This window comes from Microtus ochrogaster, chromosome 1 (genome assembly GCF_000317375.1).
Source record: "Microtus ochrogaster isolate Prairie Vole_2 chromosome 1, MicOch1.0, whole genome shotgun sequence".
Lineage (NCBI taxonomy): Eukaryota > Metazoa > Chordata > Mammalia > Rodentia > Cricetidae > Microtus > Microtus ochrogaster.
In genome coordinates this window covers 10,496,155-10,516,307 of record NC_022009.1, presented here as the reverse complement: position 1 = coordinate 10,516,307, position 20,153 = coordinate 10,496,155, and the positions used below count along the sequence as shown (strand labels likewise).

The window sequence follows — 20,153 nt, the reverse complement described above, 5'->3', positions numbered from 1 at the left end:
CAGTTGGGGTCGCTCTCTCTAACCTGCCAGGCACCGCATGCAGGGCCAGATAGTTGCCGAACAAAGTAGACTTCACTTCTCCACCTGACAACTAAGGCAGGCAAGGGAACCTCCAACCCCTGTTGGGGTCTTTGGGGCCAATGAAATCATTTCTTGCTGCCTCCTGTATCACTCGCCGCTGCGCGAGCCAGCTTCACCTTGGGCGAACGTCATTTTGAGGGTCACAGGCAGAGGCTGTGTCAACTGGGAGAGACAGACTGAGCGGGGGCGGATGGGTTTGGGCCGCGCCCACATCCTGCTGGCAGGATAAAGCTATGAGGGCTAGGTGGGAGCGGGACAGGAGGGGACCGAGGAGTCACGAAGCCGCCTCCATTGGGGACCAACTCCTCTCGGAGTGGCCGCCCCTGTTTATTCCTAATTATCAAGCGAGAACTCAGGTCAAACAGCCACCCATAGGTAATCCGTCTGAGCCTCCGAGGGTGCGCCAAGGGGGCTGGGGATGCAGAGGCGAGCGGAGAAGTGGACCATTCAGACGGAGGGGGGAGCAGACAGTCTACCCTCGTGCCCTGGCATCCGTCGTACCGGGAAAAGGCGTTCAAAGACAGAGTCCACTCTATTGCATTTGTGCCTGGCTCGGTTATCCGGGGCTCAGAGGAGGGAAGGCTCTCTCCCGCATTCCCTCGCCCCCAGGTCGCCTCACCCCTCCGCGGGATTGTTGGTTAGGTCCGGGGCGGGGCGGGGAGGGCAGCCTCCACGTGCGGCCGCGATTCCGAGCTTTCGGCTTCTTCCGCTGCTCGGTCTCCGCCTCCAACTCGGGGAGGGGCGGGGCCTCGGGCAAAGTGGGGCGTGTCTTAGGCGGGGCGTAGGCGGGGGCTCGAGGGGGCGGAGCGGAAGGCGGGGGCGGGGGGCGGGGCAGTTGCAGCGTTGGTGGGCAGCGGCAGAGGGGTTGGGAGCAGCGAGAAGGCTCGGCGCCGCTGGAGCAGGCGCTGGTTCGGAGTCGGACGCCTGGCGCTGGCGACTTTGGAGGTACGCGCGGGAGCGGGCGCGGGCCTGCTGGCCCCTTTCTGGGACGGTGCACCCCGGCCGCCGCTGTGCCCCCTGCTGGTCTAAAGTGCGATTTCCCCGCAGTGCCGCTCTCGGCTTCTTTCTTCTCTCTCACGGGGCTCTCTGGGCGTTGGGCACCGGGCGGGCAGGTCGTCTCTCCGCGAGTCGGAGCTCGCCCAGGCCGGGGCCCCGGGGCAGCCGCGGCCGCGAGGGAGGCGCGAAGCTGGGGGTGCCCGGCGCTGCGATCCTGAGCCCCCCAATCTCCGAGACCCCGGTTCGTGGGGCGCCTGTTTGTAGCGCCCCGTCTGACTAGCTGGGACCAGTCGTGAACCGGGTGTTTCCGAGCACTGTGCAGGATTGCCTGTTACGCGCGCAGGCCGGGCTGCCTTCCCAAAGCCGGCACCCCAGCGCGGCCGTCCGGGGTCCCCGCAATTGCCTAGTGTGGGAAGCCCCTGAAGGGGCCTCAGGGATACACGAGCGGGGGGTGCGGCCTGTAGAATTTGGGTTTCTGGAAGAACTTAACACGGCCAAGCAAAGGAGACCACTAGCCTCCTTTGAGCCGGGAAGGCGGGGACGCGGACAGCTGGGGGCCACCCCTGTGAGGTCTACAGGATTAAAACAACACTTGGAGTTCCAGGATGATTTAGCCTAATGGTGGGGCGCTTTCTTAAAGGCGGGGATAGATGGAAAGCTGTCAAAACAAGCACATTTAAAGTTAAAATAAAAGCTGGCACGATTTTCAGACCGTGCCGTTGTGTGGCTGGTGTCAGAAGAAGAAATATTACCTCACTGGCCCCCTTACACCTTTTTTGGTTTTGTTTATTTATTTATTTAAGCAGCCGGTCTATTTTGCCTGCATTGCCCTCGGGAGCTGTGTGGTGCCCACAGCGGGGAAAGAAAACTTGCGCAAAGGTTCTCGGCACTTCTGAATGTGGAGGGAAAGTGTACCTTGCCGGATTTTCCACGCACGATTCCCTCCTTTCTTTGGACCTGCTGATGTTTGTTCACTGGTTTTCTAAGCGTCTACTTACATTTAGTTTTTACATGAAATCCCCCCTGTTGCCACAGGGTGTAGTTTGGGGATTAGAGAATGCTTTTGGAGAAAGCTGCTAGTGGCTTCATTTTCCAAGAATGTAAGTCATTTCCTTTCTGTGGTTTCAGGGAGTTGATGTTTCACAGCATCAAAACTCTGTGGGGAAAATTTTCCGTAATACATCTGTCATTTAAAAGACTTGTGACTTTTGGATTTTCTCCTTAAGAACAGTGCATAAATTCAGGCCCAGCATTGTTAAAGGGACAAGAAGGCTTCTTGATTTTTTTGTTTTGTTTTGTTTGCTTTCTTTATCCCTAATCTAGAGTATTCTGACTGCTGTAGAAAGTTTTAACAACCAAGACCTACAAATGGCTTGCAGGATGGAGAGTGGGGGAGGGGAAGGGAGCAGAAAGGGACAGGAAAACAGATGCCTTTTGCCCTGGTCCTTTGTAGTAAAACTCCTAGCACCTAATCATTTTCCTTGGGTGTGGTTTTAAGAAATTACCGTTTTACATTAAAACTGAGAATGCTCCACAGTTGGAGGCAGGTGACATGGAAATGTGGGGGGGTTTGAGGGAGCTATGTTTGTAAACACACTGACTTCATATTTCATAGTAAAGTAGACCTTAGGTGGGATTATTAGATGGAAGGGGTCCCCCGGGGGATATCCCGTATCAAGTTATCTGCAGGATATCTTCTCCGGAAAGTGGGCTGACTCTAATCAGAATTCGTTCCCCGCCGGTTTTGAGTTGCTTGTAGAATACCCGTGAGTTGACCCTGATGGGCAGTTCTTGCAGGGCTCAAAACCTTCTGACACAGGACAGATCTTTCTGGCTTCTTTGTCCCTTCCTTTTTGGATCTAACAGGGGTAAGACCCCAGCTTTGAGGACACAATCTGCGTGTAGATTTTAGATACCCCTGGCTTTACAGGAAAATGCCTGCAAGCAACCTGGGCAGGCTCCTGAGGCCCTGCTTTGAAGGCAACATGCCAGTGTGCTATAGGTTTTTTAAAATCTGTCATTCAGTTGGGCTGGCTGAATTGGGAGCTGTTGAAGACCCTTCCACATTTAACTATGCTTATAAAGAACGTTTGGCTTTCAGAACTTATGACATAATGGGCCATGTAGCCTTTTGTGGCAGTTGCTTGGAATGCAAGTTTCAAATAGAATTGTTTTTGACTGAGCTGTCAGGTTTAAGAGTTTTGTGTAAATGACTCCTGCCTCACAGCAAACTCTCTGATAAAGGAATTCTTTGTAGTTTTCAACTTGGATGTTAGACATTTTGATCTCCAAAGCTGTGTGTGTGTGTGTGTGTGTGTGTGTGTGTGTGTGTGTGTGTTTAAATGAAGCCTGCAAACAATTATTTTGTTACGTGAAAGCCAGTACCAAGAAAAGATTAATTCAGTCCAGATGTAAAAAATGTATGTGAATTTTAGATTTGGATGATCTCAACAAGTTTCCCTTTTGTGGATGAGACTGCCTGGATCCCAGATGCCATCCACAAATTATCCCACAGGCCTGTTTCTGAACTGAGGACCGAATTTCATGGGCTTTCTCCAAAGCCACTTTAATGTTATTTTAAATCTTGAGAATAGAAAGCTTTCTGAACCATAGCAGGGCGGGAGCTTGTCATTCCCACAGAAGCCTGCAGGGTCCCAGCACAGGACATGCAGTCTGTTCCTTAGTGTAAAAACAGGAGGTAGAGAGCATGTAGGGGGCTAGCCTTCAAAGGTTTCCGTTAGTTACCTTTAACAGAAAAAGAAGTTTCAGGTGTTTCATTAGAGTCCCGCTGTAAAGGCTTGTTTTGTGGTTTCAAGTGTCTTTGGGTCTTGTTTGGCTAGCCTTAACCTTCTGCCCCCTTCTGAGTCTGAACAAGTAGTTTAAAAGAGAAAGAAGATTGATCTATTTGTTTGTTTGTTTGTTTGTTTCAAAACTGGGTTTCTCTGTGTAACAGCTTTGGCTGTCTTGGAGCTCGTTCTAAAGACCAGGCTGGTCTCAAACTCACAATGATCTGCCTGCCTCTGCCTCCTGAGTGTGGGGTTAAAGGCGTGCAACATCACTGCCCAGCTCTGTCAAGGAGTTTCTGAGCTGTGGAATTTTAATAAAAATGTGTCTTCCCCAAAGCTAAGTGAGAAGAGTGGGATTGCCAACCTTAGTGGCGAAACTTCAGTGGGTAGGAGACAGTTGAGAGGGCTGTTAAAATCGCACACTGTCTGGGGAGGGGGCCTTGCCGATCTACATAAATAAGTAGAAGCAAAGTAAAGGGATAATTTGAGAGGAACCAGGTAGCCGGGCGATGGTGGCGCACGCCTTTAATCCCAGCACTCGGGAGGCAGAGGCAGGCGGATCTTTGTGAGTTCGAGACCAGCCTGGTCTACAAGAGCTAGTTCCAGGACAGGCTCCAAAGCCACAGAGAAACCCCGTCTCGAAAAACCAAAAAAAAAAAAAAAAAGAGAGAGAGAGAGAGAGAGGAACCAGGTATCAGAATACTGAGCATTGGCTTGCATGGGAATAGTGAATGTCAGCGTTAAAGTAGGGAGACCTTTCTATTTGAATTAAAAGAATAATATCTTTCTTAGCTGCACAAAGGATAAATTTGGAATTGACATGCCGAAGGTCTGTATACAGCCTGCAGTGGGACTGGCTGCTGATTGATTGTTGTCCTGGAAACCTTGCCTCCCTTGGTGTTGACTCACTAGTTTGCTGTTAAGTAATGTGTAGGAGCCGAATGCCATTATTGCTCACCCCTACCCAGCCACTTCCCATTTTAAAGAGTGGAAAATTTTTGTGTGTAAATGCTAATGATTATACAGATATTTAATTGGTCTCTACCATTTGGGAAGGCTATTAATACATGCTTGATAAAAGCCGTGGGACCAAAGGGTTCTTCAGCAGTAATGGCCGACATTAAGTTTGCGGTAGAAGCAGGCACTCTGTGTGTCTCGTAATTTTTCATGATTTAGTGGTGTAATTACTTCTAGTGCAAGTTTGTATATGGTCACTCTTTATGTGCACCATGTGCAATATATTATATTGATCAAAGAGAGATTACAGGCATGAGAAAGACGAGGAAAATAACTGATCTGACCGCTGGCTGTGTTACTCCAGGAAGAGAAGAATGTGTTGAAACGAATTCTCAGATGAACCAAGCATACATAGTCCCAAGGAAAAGGCACTGTTGACCTGGGGCTTCCCTGGCGGTGTCTCTAGCTCAGTGTTTGCTTGCTTTGCTTTCCCCACCTGCATGGCCCTTGTAGCAGAGCTCAGACAGTAAGAAACTGTGGAGCGATCCAGATGTTCCCCGGGAGCTGGGACAAGGTTTCGTTCAGAAACATCAACTTAGATACGGAGTTTCCTGAGTGACTTACCCCGGCGTACCCGCGGATGTTTTCCAACGTTATTATACTTTTTATAAAACACCGTTTTATATCAACACACAGCCCCGCAGTCTTATGTGAGAGAGAAAGTCTTCCCTAAGTGAAGCTAACTCAGGAGCTGGCTCTCTGGTCACACTGAATGAGATGTAATTAATATTCTCCCCACAGGACACAGCTTGTGCTCTACAGTTGCAGTGGCTGGCTGACTTTCTTTCACACCTTTTAGTCCTTGTGGCTTTATCTCTTTGAATCTGTTGCTCACTTATTATATATAACCAGAGACATGCTTAACTCAGAATCATGCGGCACAAAGGGATCTGGTCCAAGGAGGACCATTATTCTGGATTCTTATATAAGGTTAATCTGTTCTTAGATTTCATCTAAAGACAGGCAAATATAAGTTGCTTGGTTTTCTTGTGTATTTTGCCTTTTGGGAGGTTGGATGGTTAGCCCAACAATGTCATATAATTCATAGAAATTGATGTCGTGAGTGGTGATTCTTTTTCTTGAATTTTCACTAATTAATACATCCAGTTTCTCCATTCTGTTACCAGACAGTCGGGTAGTGTGGGTCTCATATGTACTGATGCTTTGGTGGCTCAGAAAGAAATTATTTCAGATTTGAGAGTATAATATTAAGATTAAAAATAACTTCAAAAATAGGGTATGCAATGATTTTTTTTTAAGCAGTATTTATCAACAGAAACACTGAAAGTTCAGCTGGGAACTCAAACTTTATGGGATAGTTTGAAGTGTTTCGGCTAAACAGTGCCGGACTTCAGCTGAGCACTGAAGGTAGTGAAAGGGGCCTTAGGTGACATATCGACTAACCCATCATTTTTAGGGGCAGAATGACTCACACTAGTGGGCGTGTCTCAGTACCCACTGTGGTCCAGCAAGCAGCTAGACAGATGGGGCTACTGTCCAGACCTTGCCGGGGAGAGCACAGGTCTGGAACCTGGTAGTTCTCATCCCAGTCTGCCTGGAGGCTCAGTGCCTAGAGGGTAGATGCCCTTTTCTGATTCACCCCGTGATGTTGTGTGGCTCTGCTCAGGTAGTCCAACCTGTTAGAATGGATCTGTAGTGATGCGGGACATCCGTCCATCCCTCTGTCCATCCCTCTGTCCATCCTTGCCCATTGACCTCACCCCTACCCCTGCACCTTCCACACTGAGCTATTGAGATCTGTCTTTTCCCCCTCCCTTTTCCCCGTCGCTCTCATCTTCCTCCTGTCTAGGCCAGCCAGAGATGCTGGGCTGCAGACAGCTGAATGGGTATCTTGGACCCTGTTAAGATGGACTCTAATTTCAAAGATCTTGTCTCTAAAGAAGGTTCACCGTTTGGGTTCCTCCATGTAAGCTTTCTCCCTCTCTGAAGTTTCCCTCCCTCTTTATATTCTCCCCCAGCAAGTAAACATCCTCAGAAACAGCCAGTTTTCACCAAAAACAGAGGTGAAGTTCTGCTGCCGAGGGCTGTGGCCTGCCCTGGAAACCTGAACAGAGAAGCCTGGGATTGTGGTCACACTGAGACCCGGTTCACAAAGAATGCAGATGTGCTCTTTCTCTCAAGTCTCCCTGAAGAATAAAGGGCATTTTCATGGCTCCAGACAAGGCTTGCCATTTCGGTTTAGGCTTATGAAAAAGGTGGTAGTGGGTGGCAGAACTAGAGAAATTTAAATAAGAGTGTGTCATCTTCAGCCCTGATGGAATGAGGCACTGCATTCAACAGCAAAATCTTGTCAGATAGCATCCCAGGAAAATGTATATGATGACCGCAGATCTACAGTCCTGACATGTTACTCAGTGAAATCACAAGAGATTATTATAGCTTGAGGACTGTAGAGAAGAGAGGCAGGGACGTGAGGTGGTAAGGTGAAGATTTTGTTTGTCTGTTTCTTTTTAGACAGGGTTTCTCAGTGGAGGCCCAGCTGTCCTGGAACTCACTCTGTAGGCCATGCTTACCTTGAACTCAGAGATCTGCCTGTCTCTGCCTCCCCAATGCTGGGATTAAAGCCATGCATCACCACAGGCCTACTTAATGATGAGAATTTTTTGAGGAGGTGAGGAGGCAGTTTTGAGACAGGATTTCTCAGTAGCTTCAGAGCCTGTCTTGGAACTCACTCTGTAGACCAGGCTGGCGTCAGAATCACAGAAATCTGCCTGTCTCTTCCTCCTGAGTGCTGAGATTAAAAGCATGTGCCACCACTGCCTGGCAAGGATATTTTTAAGTGGGCATGTATTCATTTTACATAGTGATAGGTTTCATAAGAAGTTTCCATTCAAATGTGTCATGTGATTTGACTGTATTTGCCCCTCCCACTTCATGCTCTTCCTATATCCAGCTATTCTTGCTTCTCTTTTCATGTCACACACATATAAATGATTTATATGTGTATATGAAATCTAGGAACCATATATTAGAGAAAATGTGGTATGTGTCTTTCTGAGTTTGGTCCTGCAAATGATATACTTTATGATTGGATAAAACCCACACACGCACACACACCAAATTTTTCCTCATCCATTCATCTGCTAATAGGCACCTAGGCTGACTCCACAACAGGGCTGTCAGTCATGAGCAGTGTCTCTAGTATGCTGACCCAGATTCCACTGGGTAACTTTGAAGTCACTCCCTGGAATCCAGACTCGGCTGTTCTCCTTGGGTAGCTGGAGAAATGACTTGTGCTTTGCATTTCCTTCTCTCCTATAAAATGATGGGCGACAGAAGTTTTGATTGCCCCACAGAGTTCCTGTGACCATTAGATGAAATGGTACATGCAAAACAACTGGCCTGGTTTTGACATACAGCAAGTAGTCAAGTGGTTTGAGCTGTTATCGCTGTATACAGAAAAAGTAATGGGCTTTTTAGAGGTTGCCTTTGTTTACTACTGGATCATTGGATTTTCCTCTCAGGAAAAGCAGGCAACAAAACCTTTATATGTTCAGATATTGGGCAGTTGGTTGCTGCATTAAAACAACTGGCTTTTCCTACTGGTTGATGGGAGGAAGTTTTCCAAGTTCTCTTCTAATTGTTTTTCTTTCTTTTACAGATACCAAATAGTAAATCTGCATATTAAAAGTATTCTCTTTATGTCATTAATATATTGGGTAGCAAGCCGGGCGGTGGTGGCGCACGCCTTTAATCCCAGCACTCCGGAGGCAGAGGCAGGCGGATCTCTGTGAGTTCGAGACCAGCCTGGTCTACAAGAGCTAGTTCCAGGACAGGCTCCAAAACCACAGAGAAACCCTGTCTCGAAAAACCAAAAAATATATATATATATATTGGGTAGCGCTTTCAGACTGAAGAGTGGCAGAGGACCCTGCTTTCTGCTCATACACCCTGCAGAATTTCCCATGAGCCCTCTCAAGCCCCTGTTACTGTTTATTCCTCAGCCCCCCCCCCATTGGCCCAGTTTATACACTGTGAGTCAAACCCCTTAATGACTTTCTGTTATTGGGCCCAGAGTTTAAGATTTTAAAACCATTCATTCAGGGGAAATTAATAGTCTGAAAGTTTCAGAGGGAGCATTTAAGCAAAAAGGAACTTAGCTTAAGCGCATCGGGAAGATACATTTACATCTAAACAGCATAATTACTAGCTCAGCTATAGGCCCGGATGAGCCGTACTGTATCATTCTGATCTGTTCCCGGAAGTGGGGGTGCTACCTCACATGGCCCATTCCTGCCTGTGCACTCTGCAAACCTCAGGCTGGAGTAAACTGAGCACCTTAGCAGTGTGCGCTAGACCAACAGAAACTAGGTTCAGTGTCTGCATGAAGTGTTCAGAACTATACTGAGTGATGCCTGCGGCCCCTGTCTGCCTGGCCAATGAAATACAAGTATGGCAAAAGGAGTTAGGTGTCCCTAGGGAAGTGCCAAATTAGCAATTAGGAAACAAGTGGTCGTGGCCAAGGGTACGATGTTTAGTCCCATCTTTGGGTGCTGAGCCTCTGGAAGGTAGGAAGCCAGGCTGAGCTCCATCTTTGGGAACTTGCCTGGAGTTCAGGAAAAAGCCTCAAGTATTAGAAGAAAACTAAGAAATTGAAGTGACTGGATGTTTAAATTCCATTCTTCGTCTAACATAATACATAACCAGCATGTGCCAGGTTGTGTTGTAGGCCCCAGAGATACTTAAGTGAACAGAAGAGAGAACAGAGCTCTACCTTCATGGTAGTCTATTAAGAGACGGACAGGAAGTGAAGTCCATTTTATGTGTTCAGAAGGTCATAAGTATGAAACAAAAGGAGGTCAAAAGAAATGCTGGTCCAGGGAGATGGGGACATTACTGCTTGGAGTAGAGACGCTGATATCAGGGCAGTACCAAAGCATTTTGCTTCATTGTGCCAGTGACGGTGACTGCAATGGGCAGAGTTCCCGGAAGCTGTTTTGACCGACTTCCAAGTGGAGGAGCTGAGGAGGAGGGAGATTGGCTGTGGGATCTGGAGTCCCAGGAAAGGGTCCAGAGTTTGGAAGTTGCCAACACGGTGTGCGTGAGATAGCTTGTGCAGACAGAGAAAGGCCTATGAGCAAAGCCACGGGTCACGTAAGTCGGAGAGGGTCCCAAGAGAACGAGAAGTTTATGAGTGGGAACTGTTTGTAATTCTGCCATTTATAAATCTGTAGTTGGTGGAGAAGAGGAGAAACGAACTCTCCAAGGAAGGCTTTTAAGCTAGGGTCTTACACGTTTCCAGTGGAGTGGGCTCCTCCTTGAGCGTCTGATGCTGTTACGAACACCGTTGTCTGCACCACGGGCAGAGGAGTTGCTTTTCTGACTGTGGTGCTTGGACTGCTTCATCAACAGACTTGAATTTAGAATGAACTCCCAGAAGATAGCAGGGAACGTCCCTGAAGTCATTAATGTCTCCCAGAGTCTGGGAGAGTGAGTGAGTGTGTGTCACGTGTTGCTCAGAGGTGGAGGTCAAGCGGGATAAGGTAGGAGAGTCATTCTTTGAACCCCTGAAATCATTCTAGACCAAGGCAAAAGCTGTGGTGATAGCAAGGGTAGGGACAGATGCCCAGTTGGAGAGGGTCCCAAGACAACGAGAAGTTTATGAGCGGTAACTGTTTGTAATTCTGCCATTTATAAATCTTTAATATTGGTTATGTTTTTTATTTTAATATGGGGCATTATTTCAGAAATGGGATGGTTGGGAGCCTGGGGGCTTCAGTGGGCTCAGACAGGAGTTGGGCACCTTTACGCCTCTCTCCTTGGTAATTGTTGGTAAGGCTCTGGTGTCCAAATTGTATGTATCTACTTTTTTTGAAATAAGAGAACTGTTCTATCGCAGTTTTCAAGCTGCAGGTTGACTGTCTTTAGCTAAAAACTGTACCCTGAAAGCCCTTCACATGAGTCTTTATCTGTCAAGTGATCTGTTCTTGGATTCAGTATATGAAGTTCTTTTGTAGGAAAAGAGATGCATGCCTGAAAAGCAGTAGGTTTGGGGTGTCCCGGCTATGCTTAGGGCCCACACTGGAAGTCCTCTTTCACAGAGGGGATTAGGACTAGAGGTTCTCAAGAGTCAAAGCAAATAATGAAGTTCTCTTTAGTGTTTGTTCTATACCCTGCTAATGGCTTTCATTATGATCGTTATTTCTAAGCATGTGATTAAGCAATTTTTGTAATTTTGGATTTTATATCATAATTGGGCACCAAGAATTTTCCCTTCCTGGAATTAACTTTGGATTATAATGGTAATTTTATGTAATGCTGTCATCAAAATGAATAACACATCTCTAATACTAATTATCTTTCTCTAAGTGTATTCAAACACCAACACTTAAGCTTTTGGAGCGTTAAAGGCTTACAAAGTGATTGGGAGAATTAAGACTTTGTTACACGATTTGACTATTGTTTGGTAATAAAAGATTCTGTAGAAAGTCACTGATTATGGAAAAGTGCTGGAAAGGGCAAAGGCTTCGTCGGCAGTGGGTTATGGCACATGGCTTTTGGATATTGGAACACCCTGATGGTAGCCTGTTTCCAGCAGACTGTGGTTCGGGCATCTAATGTCAACATGCTCAGGCATGCACTGTCCACACTTCTTTATCATCATTTTGCATGTTTTTAAAGCTGAAGCTTGCAAGTCACTCTACGGTTAGCTAAATGGTCATCATTGACTCGTAACAGAAACACACCAGGCCAGTGTGAAATGGTTCTGCAGTGCAGTGTTTTCCATGGTGGATGCTATATGGTGCCAAACTTTAAGCAGACCATGTCAAGTCTCTTCTGTCCGGGACTGTAGGATGCTATCCAGAGTTCTTAGCGTGAGATTTTTCACGCCCATTTGCAAGATTGGCGGCAGCGGACATAATTTAGCTTTTACCACTTTTATTCGCCAACATTTAAATCTTGGGAAATTTGACATTTTAAAAATTGTATTTTATACTTCCCCTTGAAAGGTCAGAACCCCTGGCAGTGACCTTCTTTGTGTGGGCCTGTGCTCCGCAGCCCCACAGAGGCCAGCAGAGAGCCAGTGTCCACATCTCCTGAGTTGGGCTGCTCCATCTCACAGTAGCCTGCTTCTTCTAGTGGGCTGTGTGTCATCTCAGAGCGCCTTAGGTCTAGTTAAATTGTCTTCCCCGTCAATCCCGTGTGACATGCTGACGCCGTATTTCCTCTTCTGGGATTTCTTTCTGGAATCCAGGCTCTCTCTGTTGCTCCTCACAGCCGAAACCTGGCACCTGGCACCTTGTGCGGTCAGCTTTGCGCGTGGTACCTGGCTCGCCCAGTCTCCCACTCGTTTCTTGAAAGCAAAGACCATATAATTTACCAGTACCAGGAAAGTTTATTTTAGATTTACTGGATTAGCTTTTTTGATTTAGTTTCTGGTGCATAGAACTCTATAATTATGGTGATGGTATAGAAATGGAAAATAGCAGTCTTACGTAAAATCGCCTTCAAACTGTACTTTCTAGATACATTATTCCCAAGCCCGTTCTCATAGTGTTTGCACAATCTTCTTGCATATCCATTCACTAATACTTGAGTTACCGTCAATGTTCTGTCCTGTTGTATAGATGTGTAGCTTCTGTACAGTGTGTAATGTGAAAATGTGTGGTTTCCAGATTAATGAGTCAGTACTGCCTACCAGTTTGGGGGAGCGGTATGCTTCATCTTAGCTATGACCACTTTCAGAAGTCCAGATTTTTTCATTCATTTACAAATAATGTGTACATTACTTTTGTTGTTGTTGTTTGAGACAGGATTTCTCTGTGTTAACCCTGGTTGTCTTAGAACTCGCTCTGTAGACCAGGGTGGCCTCAAACATAGAGATTCTCCTGCCTCTGCCTCCCGAGTTGTTTTTAGTTTTGATTTTGTTTGTGAAGACAAGGTCTCACTTGTGTATCTCTGGCTGGCCTGGAACTCACTCTGTAGGCCAGGCTAACCTTGAACTCACAAGTCTGCCTGCGTCTGCCTGCCTGAGTGCTGAGACCAAAGGTGTGGACCACAGTGACTGGTTGTGAAAGGTAGGTTCTAAATACTAGAATACATAATGATTTAGTTTTGAAAATTATTGCAATAAGTATACAACAAACCCGGGCAGTGGTGGTACAGAGCACTCAGGAGGCAGGCAGATCTCTGTGAGTTTGAGGCCAGTTCCAGGATAGCCAGTGCTACACAGAAAAACCCTGTCTCAAAAAACCGAGAGAGAGAGAGAGAGAGAGAGAGAGAGAGAGAGAGAGAGAGAGAGAGAGAGAAGAAAAGTATACAGCAAGATCTTAGTAGAGATTTTTCTGAGTGTCTGGGAGGGGGCAAAGGTAGGGCATGTGATAGTGACCAGGTTCTGAATTCCTTCTCCTTCCTTTCTGCTCTCCAACAGAAGATTTAAAAATAATCCCAATGTAAACCTACAGCCTTTGGGACAAAAATGAATGAAGATGTAACTGAAAGCCAGGGCTTGGGGGATGGAAATGTTCTAAAAAGGAAAAACTATTGTCCAGAGAATTTTCTTTGGCTGTTGTCATTGCAGCAGTGTTAAAGAAAATAACACTTTATGACTCTAGGAATTGATTGAATAAAAGACAATGGGAAAATCAGGCTTCAAATGTAAGACAGACACAGCCAGTTTGGGAATCACTTACGGGACTATGAACTATTTCAAAGATAGTAACAGTAAGGTCTTGTCTCATTGCTCTGAGAAGGAAAAAGTGAAAATAAACAAACACCCCCTCCCCATGAGAAGTGGGTCACCTTTATTTAATGGTTCCAAGCTCATAACGATTTTCCCCATCTGATATCTTTGGGAAATGTTGAGGACTTGGCTGGAGTCAGTCTCTGTGTTGGCGTAGGTTCCATCACCACAACCAGAAATGGCTCGTGTTTTTCTTCCAAAGAAAAGAGAATCCTGCGCTTAACCAAACCTATCTAAATACAGTATTAAAGTTCATTTGTTTTTCATACTAAAGTCAGCTTCAAGGTGCCAGTTTAAGATCTTTATTAAGGAATCACGTTACTTATGGGCAGATTTTAGGGAGTGTTACTTCAAGTAAATGTGAGATTTTCATTTTCTAGGAATGTCGAGGGTCTAGAATTTGCAGTAAACCCTAACTAAGTCCATTTAAAATAAAGCCTTTGTAATCTCCAGAGTTTATTTTCTGAGCCTGTATTCATTTTAAATACCTGGAAAAGGACATTTGATTGATTATTTACTTTCACAGGTGCCTAGAGGAACATTAAGAGACATTTTCATGACGTCACAGAAAGCTAATGGAAGTGACCCAAGATAGGGCGTGCAGTTCCCATTAGTACCAGCCTTGTCCTTCCAGTAGGCCTGCTTCCTGGGGCAAATATTGTGAAGGACCCTGGGAATCGGAATGGTAGAGACAGAGAGCTAAATTAATACCTTTATTCTGTAATCTGTTTTCTGCTGAATAGAGTTTGAAGTACTATCTTAAATTGCCTAAGTGATTAGAAAGGCTGTGAAATTTGGTTTGAGGGCTTTGGGGCTGGCGGGGGGGGGGGGGGGGGCGTGAGGGGAGGCAGCCAAACTGCCTTTTTGGCCATTCAAGTCTTGGCAGGACTTTGTGATGGTAGCTCCTGTGTCTCGCGCAGTGACACCGACAGGTAGGCAGCAAGCAGCTTGCCAACAGGTAGCGGCTCCTGTTCTGCCCTTCTGGACCCCTTCCTGCCACCTGGAGCACTGGTGGCTCTTGACCTGTGTCTAGCGGTGTCTCCGCTTTGTTCCTGTGTCTAGCGGTGTCTCCGCTTTGTTCCTTCCGAGCACTGTGAGGTCAGTCACCTGGCAAGGGTTCACACCTTAGGCAAATCACATGTTTACCTGCTGGCCCGCAAAGGGAATGTGTTCTGTCCTAAGTCTGGCATATGAATAAACTCTATCGTCTTGTAACAGCTCTTAATATTTGCATTGAAACAAATACAAATTTTGTTCCTTAGATATTCAAAAGGCCCTAAGTAGAGACTGAGTTTTTATGACTACCGATAGAAAGTAACAGTAGAAATTTTCTGTGCTTTCTCAATGTAAAGCTCTGTCTTTTGAAATACCTGAGTTTGGGGATATTGTGTGACAAAACTTTCTGGGGAGATGCGACACACGTCTGTTCACAGATTCGGAGCCCGGGACAAACCAATGTACTGACACCCCAAAGTCCAACTTGGTGAACCATGAGTTTTATGGGGGTTACTTACAGGAATATGGGTGAAGGGTTAGGGCCAAGTGCAGAAGTGACTCTGATGCACCCCCAAAGCCATCTCAGCATGGGTGATGGCTCCCAACGGCCAGGAACCGGCAGCTTGACCAGGAAGCAAAGCACCGCTCCTTAAGAACAAGATGTATTTAATGCTTAAATTTTCTGAAGAATCTGAGAACTGAGTCTGAAGACTTCAGATAGAAAATAGCTGTAAGACGGAGCCTGTAAGGAGTGAGTTAAATGGCAGGACACCTTTCCCTGGGCAGTCGGTGTCTGCAGCAGAACAGGGCCCTCTTTAAGGCCTGTGCTCTTTTCCGCTAACTACCTTGTTGGATAAAATAATTACAGGTTTTGAAATATATGGCACAACATTTTTTATTCCTTTTCTTTTAGCCCCTTTAAAATTTAAGTAATAATTTATTTGAGATAGAGTCTCACTACATAGCCTTGACTGGTCTGATACCTCTACTTAGACTAGGCTAGCCTCCAATTTGCCACAGCCCTGCCTCAACCTCCCAAGTACCCTTTTGATAACTTACAAAGCCAATTGTGGTTTCTGTCGGACACTAGCAACTTATTTTCTTTAGCTCGTGTTTATTTTGTCGGAGAGAAGTTTTATTTCAGGCCAACTAAAGTCTGTCTTTTCAGACATTTTCAGCTTGACCCAGAATTCCAAATCATTGACCTTTAGTCACAAAAAGCAAAGATGTGTGTAAAATCTTACACTGTGGCTCCTTTGGTCATTGCAGATGTTATCTTGTTGCTTTTTCGAACTGGCTAGCAAGAAATCTAAAGTGAAAAGTGTTTTGAAATGATTACAGATTGTATATTTAAAGGTTAGATACTCAGTTCAGAAACTTCGCATACTCTTTACAGCTTCCGTTTAAAACCTGGAATGCAGAAGCCTGTGGCGCCCATGAAGTGGCACAACTGGTGCTTTATGGAAGTGTTTGCTCCACAGACCGTCACTTTGAAAGCGGATGACTTGTCTCAACACTGGTGTATGTGCCAGAGATTTTGCTGAAAATCAGAGATGAGCAGGACAGGAGCCTAGCACAGGTCGGCCAGAAGGACAAGGAAAGCACACTTAACACAGTATATTAATTAAGGAGAATGCTACGTATAACTGCTCTCCTGTTTTTGTTTGACAACAAATTGTCTTTTGCTGTTCAGAATTTTTTTTTTGTTTTTTTTTCTTTATTCTTTTTTTTTTTTTTAAACTCCCTTCAGTTTTTTAAGACAGGGTTTCTCTGTGTAGTCCTGGGTATCCTGGAACTCACTCTGTAGACCAGGCTGGCCTCAAACTCACAGAGATCCATCTGCCTTTGCCTCCCAAGTGCTGAGATTAAAAGCATTCAGAATTCTTGCTCAGTGGTAACTGGGTCTTTGTTTTATGAAGTAGCCTTGACCTTGTCTCAGTTACCAAATGACCATGACTTCCTACATTTCAGTTCTAAGGTTGAGTTTAAGCTCAGGGTTTAAGCTAAAGCCTCGGGTTTACCAATTGAGCCAATTCTGCGTTGTATTTATTGCACATCAACAAGAGGCTTGAGGTAATAACTGCTACTTACTATATAAACACTAGTGGATATGTAGATTTGTTTTTAAACATTTTACCTTTCTTAAGACAAATTACATGCATGAGAAATAAAGTTCACAAGTTATAAGTAGATAATTGAGTTTGGGTAAATGTATTCACTCATGTAACCAACAAAATAACTAGAATATAGACCATTCTGTCGGGACCAAATGTTTACTGTGGCCCCTTTTTAGTCACACCCCATTCTTTCTTTCACCTTGCTTTTGTGCATGGTTTCTTCTGTCATTTAGTATATGTGTTTGGGGATATCAAGTTTTGTTAGGGATTTTGGTGAGCGTGTTCATGAGTGATCTTTTTTAAGGAAAAAGTTCTTGCCAGATGATGGTGGCACTGTACCTTTAATCCCAGCACTTGTAAGGCAGAGGCCGAAGGATCTCTGAGTTTGTGGCTAGCTTGGTCTACAGAGCAAATTCCAGGGCAGTTAGGGCAACACAGAGAAACCCTGTGTTGAAAACTCAAAAGGGGAAGAAAAAGAAAAGAAAAAGTTCCTATGGCTTTGAATTCACCATTGGTTGCCCATGCCAGTAGCTCCTTCTGCATTCTTGGGTGGCATCCAGTTGTCGGTTGGCTCATTTATTCCCCTACTGATGAAGGATACTTGGGTCGTCCTATTTTAGAGCCATCCTAAAGTTACCAAGAATATCTATGTTCGTTTCCTGTCTTAGTTGCCTGGTATGGGAATACATAACTTGATAGAGAAACTGCCTGATTGTTTTTCTGAAGTGGCTTGTACCATTTCAAGGTCCTATGAGCGATGATGGCCGAGAGTTCTTTGTCCAAATTCTTGCCGAGTCTTGGCGTTGTCAGTCTTTGTAGTTTTATGAGTGTGTAGGTAGCTTACTCTGGCTCTTGCTTGGGTCTCCTAAAGACTAATGATGCCGAGCATCATCCCAAGTGCTTCTTTGTCCTTCCTACCTGGTCCTCGCTGAATGACTATTCAGATTTATTGGTCATATTTTTAAGAAGTTGTCCGTTCTGGTTCGTTATGAGAGCTATTTGTATTATTCATGTTTTCTGGACGTGTTTTGAAGCAGGTGTTTACCTTTTTTTCCAGTGTGAAAATTTCTTCATCTTTAATGTGACTTTCAAAGGCAGAGTTCTGTGGACGATTTTTTTTGTTTAAGGTCTGTGGTAATTTTCCTCCATATAGTTAGGTCTAGTAGTTTCAGTACAATTTGATAAAAATGTGTTAATAAATCACTTTTGTCAAAAGTTAGATAACTTTATACAGGCTTTTTTCCTGAACCCTTTATTCTAGCCGGTTGAGTATTTCTGGTTTTGTTTGGTTCTAGTGACCTACACCTTTCCTTAGGCGCGTATTGTACTGCTTTGGTTGCTGTATCTTTCAAAAGAATTCTATGAATGAGGTCGTGAGACCTACTTTGGTATCTTCAAAATCATTTTAGCTAATTTTATATCCACTTGTTTATTTTTGAGTTGAAAAAAAGCATACTGCAGAGCTTTAAAACTTTATTTTGAAATAATTTGAGACCCACAAAAATAGTAGTTCCATCGTACCCTTTGATAACCTCTCCACTGGGAGAAAAGAGAATCTTATAACTATATATGCTTTCCAGACCAGGACCTTAACTTTGCATAATGCTATTATCTATGCTATAGACTTAGACCTACTGTGTTTCCTCTTGGGTTCTTGGAGTTTTTAGTTTTGGGTTTTTGGGTTTGGATTTTTGGGAACAGGGTTTCTCTGAATAGTCCTAACTGTCCTGGAGCTCACTCTGTAGACCAGGCTGGCCTCGAACTCAGAGATCCACCTGCCTCTGCCTCACCAGTGCTGGGATTAAAGATGTGTGCCACCATGTTCAGCTTCATATTTGTTTTTTATATTTTGCTGGATTCAATACACCAAGTTTTAGTAAAGGCTTTCATTAAGTGCATCTGTGAGATGTTGGTCATTTTGTTTGTTTTTCTCTAATAAACAGGTTTTGGAAATGCTGGCCTCATAAAAAACAATGGGGAAATATTTCTCTTTAATTTCCTAGAAAATTTGTAGAGAATTGAGTTGTTTTTTCTTTAAACGTTGATAGTAGTTGGAGGGACAGCATGTGCACTTGGTATTTTCTTTGTCTAATTTTCCTAGAACATGGATCTGTGGGACAGACAGTGGTGCATGCAGATAGCTTATTTCTCCACTGAGCTTTGGTCGGTTGTATCTTCTGAAAAATATGAACGTTTTTCAGCGACGTTGTTGTGTCTGTCAACTTAAACGGTTCACACATCTGTACCAGTTGCCAAATTTTGAATTTGGGCTTTATTCTAGCACGTGGGTTCACGTTTGGCCCTCGGAAGGTTTGAAGCTTATAAGGTATTTTGAGAGTTGCCTTCAAACGACAGCTATTTCAGATACTTGCTATGAGGAGGGCCTTCGGAGTAAGCCGTCTGTTACGATGCATGCTAGAGGGTTGTTCTCCCTGGCTAATGGGGCCTGGAGCCATTGCCAGACCCTGTGAACTCTGGGGATCATTTGGCCTATTGCTCTCTGAGGAGTCTGTGTCTGACTTTGTGGGACTTTTTCCATACGGATACCAGGCTGGTGGTTTCCAGCATGTTCCCCCCACCCCCATAGATGCTTAGCCCTTGCTTTGTACCTCTGCATCCTCTTTGATGTTCTGTGCTGTCCTAGCCCCAGATGCCTCTACCGCTCCAGCTCTGATCTCAGTCTTCTCGTCTCAGACAGACAGAACTCAGCAAGCGCTAGAAATTCCTAGATGTGGTGTTGTTTTGTTCTGTTTTTAATCTTTAAAACTCCTTAAACCAGAAGAAATACTTGTGAAAATATGGACAGCAAAACACTCAGTATCTCACGCCTAATTTTTATGCTGGTGCTTATTTTGAAGCATGGCTCCAGCGAGCACTCATGTGCTAATGGAAATTTGTCTACGGCTCATCCAGAGTGTATTGCACAGTTGCCAAGGTAAGACCGAAAAGAAGATCTCTGCCGCTGATGGCCTCATCGCTAGTGTTGATAACCCAGAGGGCAGGTGCTTGGGGAACTGCCTGCCTTTGCCCTCAGAGGAAATCGTTTCCAAACTCTAAGTAGTTTGTGTTCACTTGGAAGATGGCTTTTGAAAGAAAGACTTGCCAGGGAAGGTTAGGATCATCTGAATATGGTGACCTGTATCGATAGCAGATCGCGTTTTGCAGATCTTATATGTGAGAAAGAATTCTCACCCAACTCTCCATACTAGGAAGCTCAGCATTAGGGGTAACATGCTTTCTTAACTCATTCCCTCCCCATCCCAGGGTTCTGGAGTTTGAACCCAGGGCCCAAATTAACCCTAACCAGGAGTTCTGCCTCTTACCCATATCCTCAGTCTAGACACACAAGTAGTTTTAATTAATGAAAAATTGTATTTGTGTTCTGTGTGTGTGTGTGTGTGTGTGTGTGTGAGAGAGAGAGAGAGAGAGAGAGAGAGAGAGAGAGAGAGAGAGAGA

The 20,153-nt window shown here is 45.0% G+C and overlaps 1 protein-coding gene across 2 annotated transcripts in view; it reads left to right on the top strand.

Annotated features, from left to right (window-relative positions):
* Positions 1-959: 959 nt before the first annotated feature.
* The window catches only part of Frmd6 (FERM domain containing 6), a 70,209-nt gene continuing 51,015 nt past the window's right edge, over positions 960-20,153 (top strand). For both annotated transcript variants that reach the window (XM_013346761.2, XM_005343193.3), the window contains exon 1: positions 960-1,026. The gene's annotated coding sequence lies outside the window, so the exon portion shown is untranslated. The remainder of the gene's footprint in view (positions 1,027-20,153) is intronic.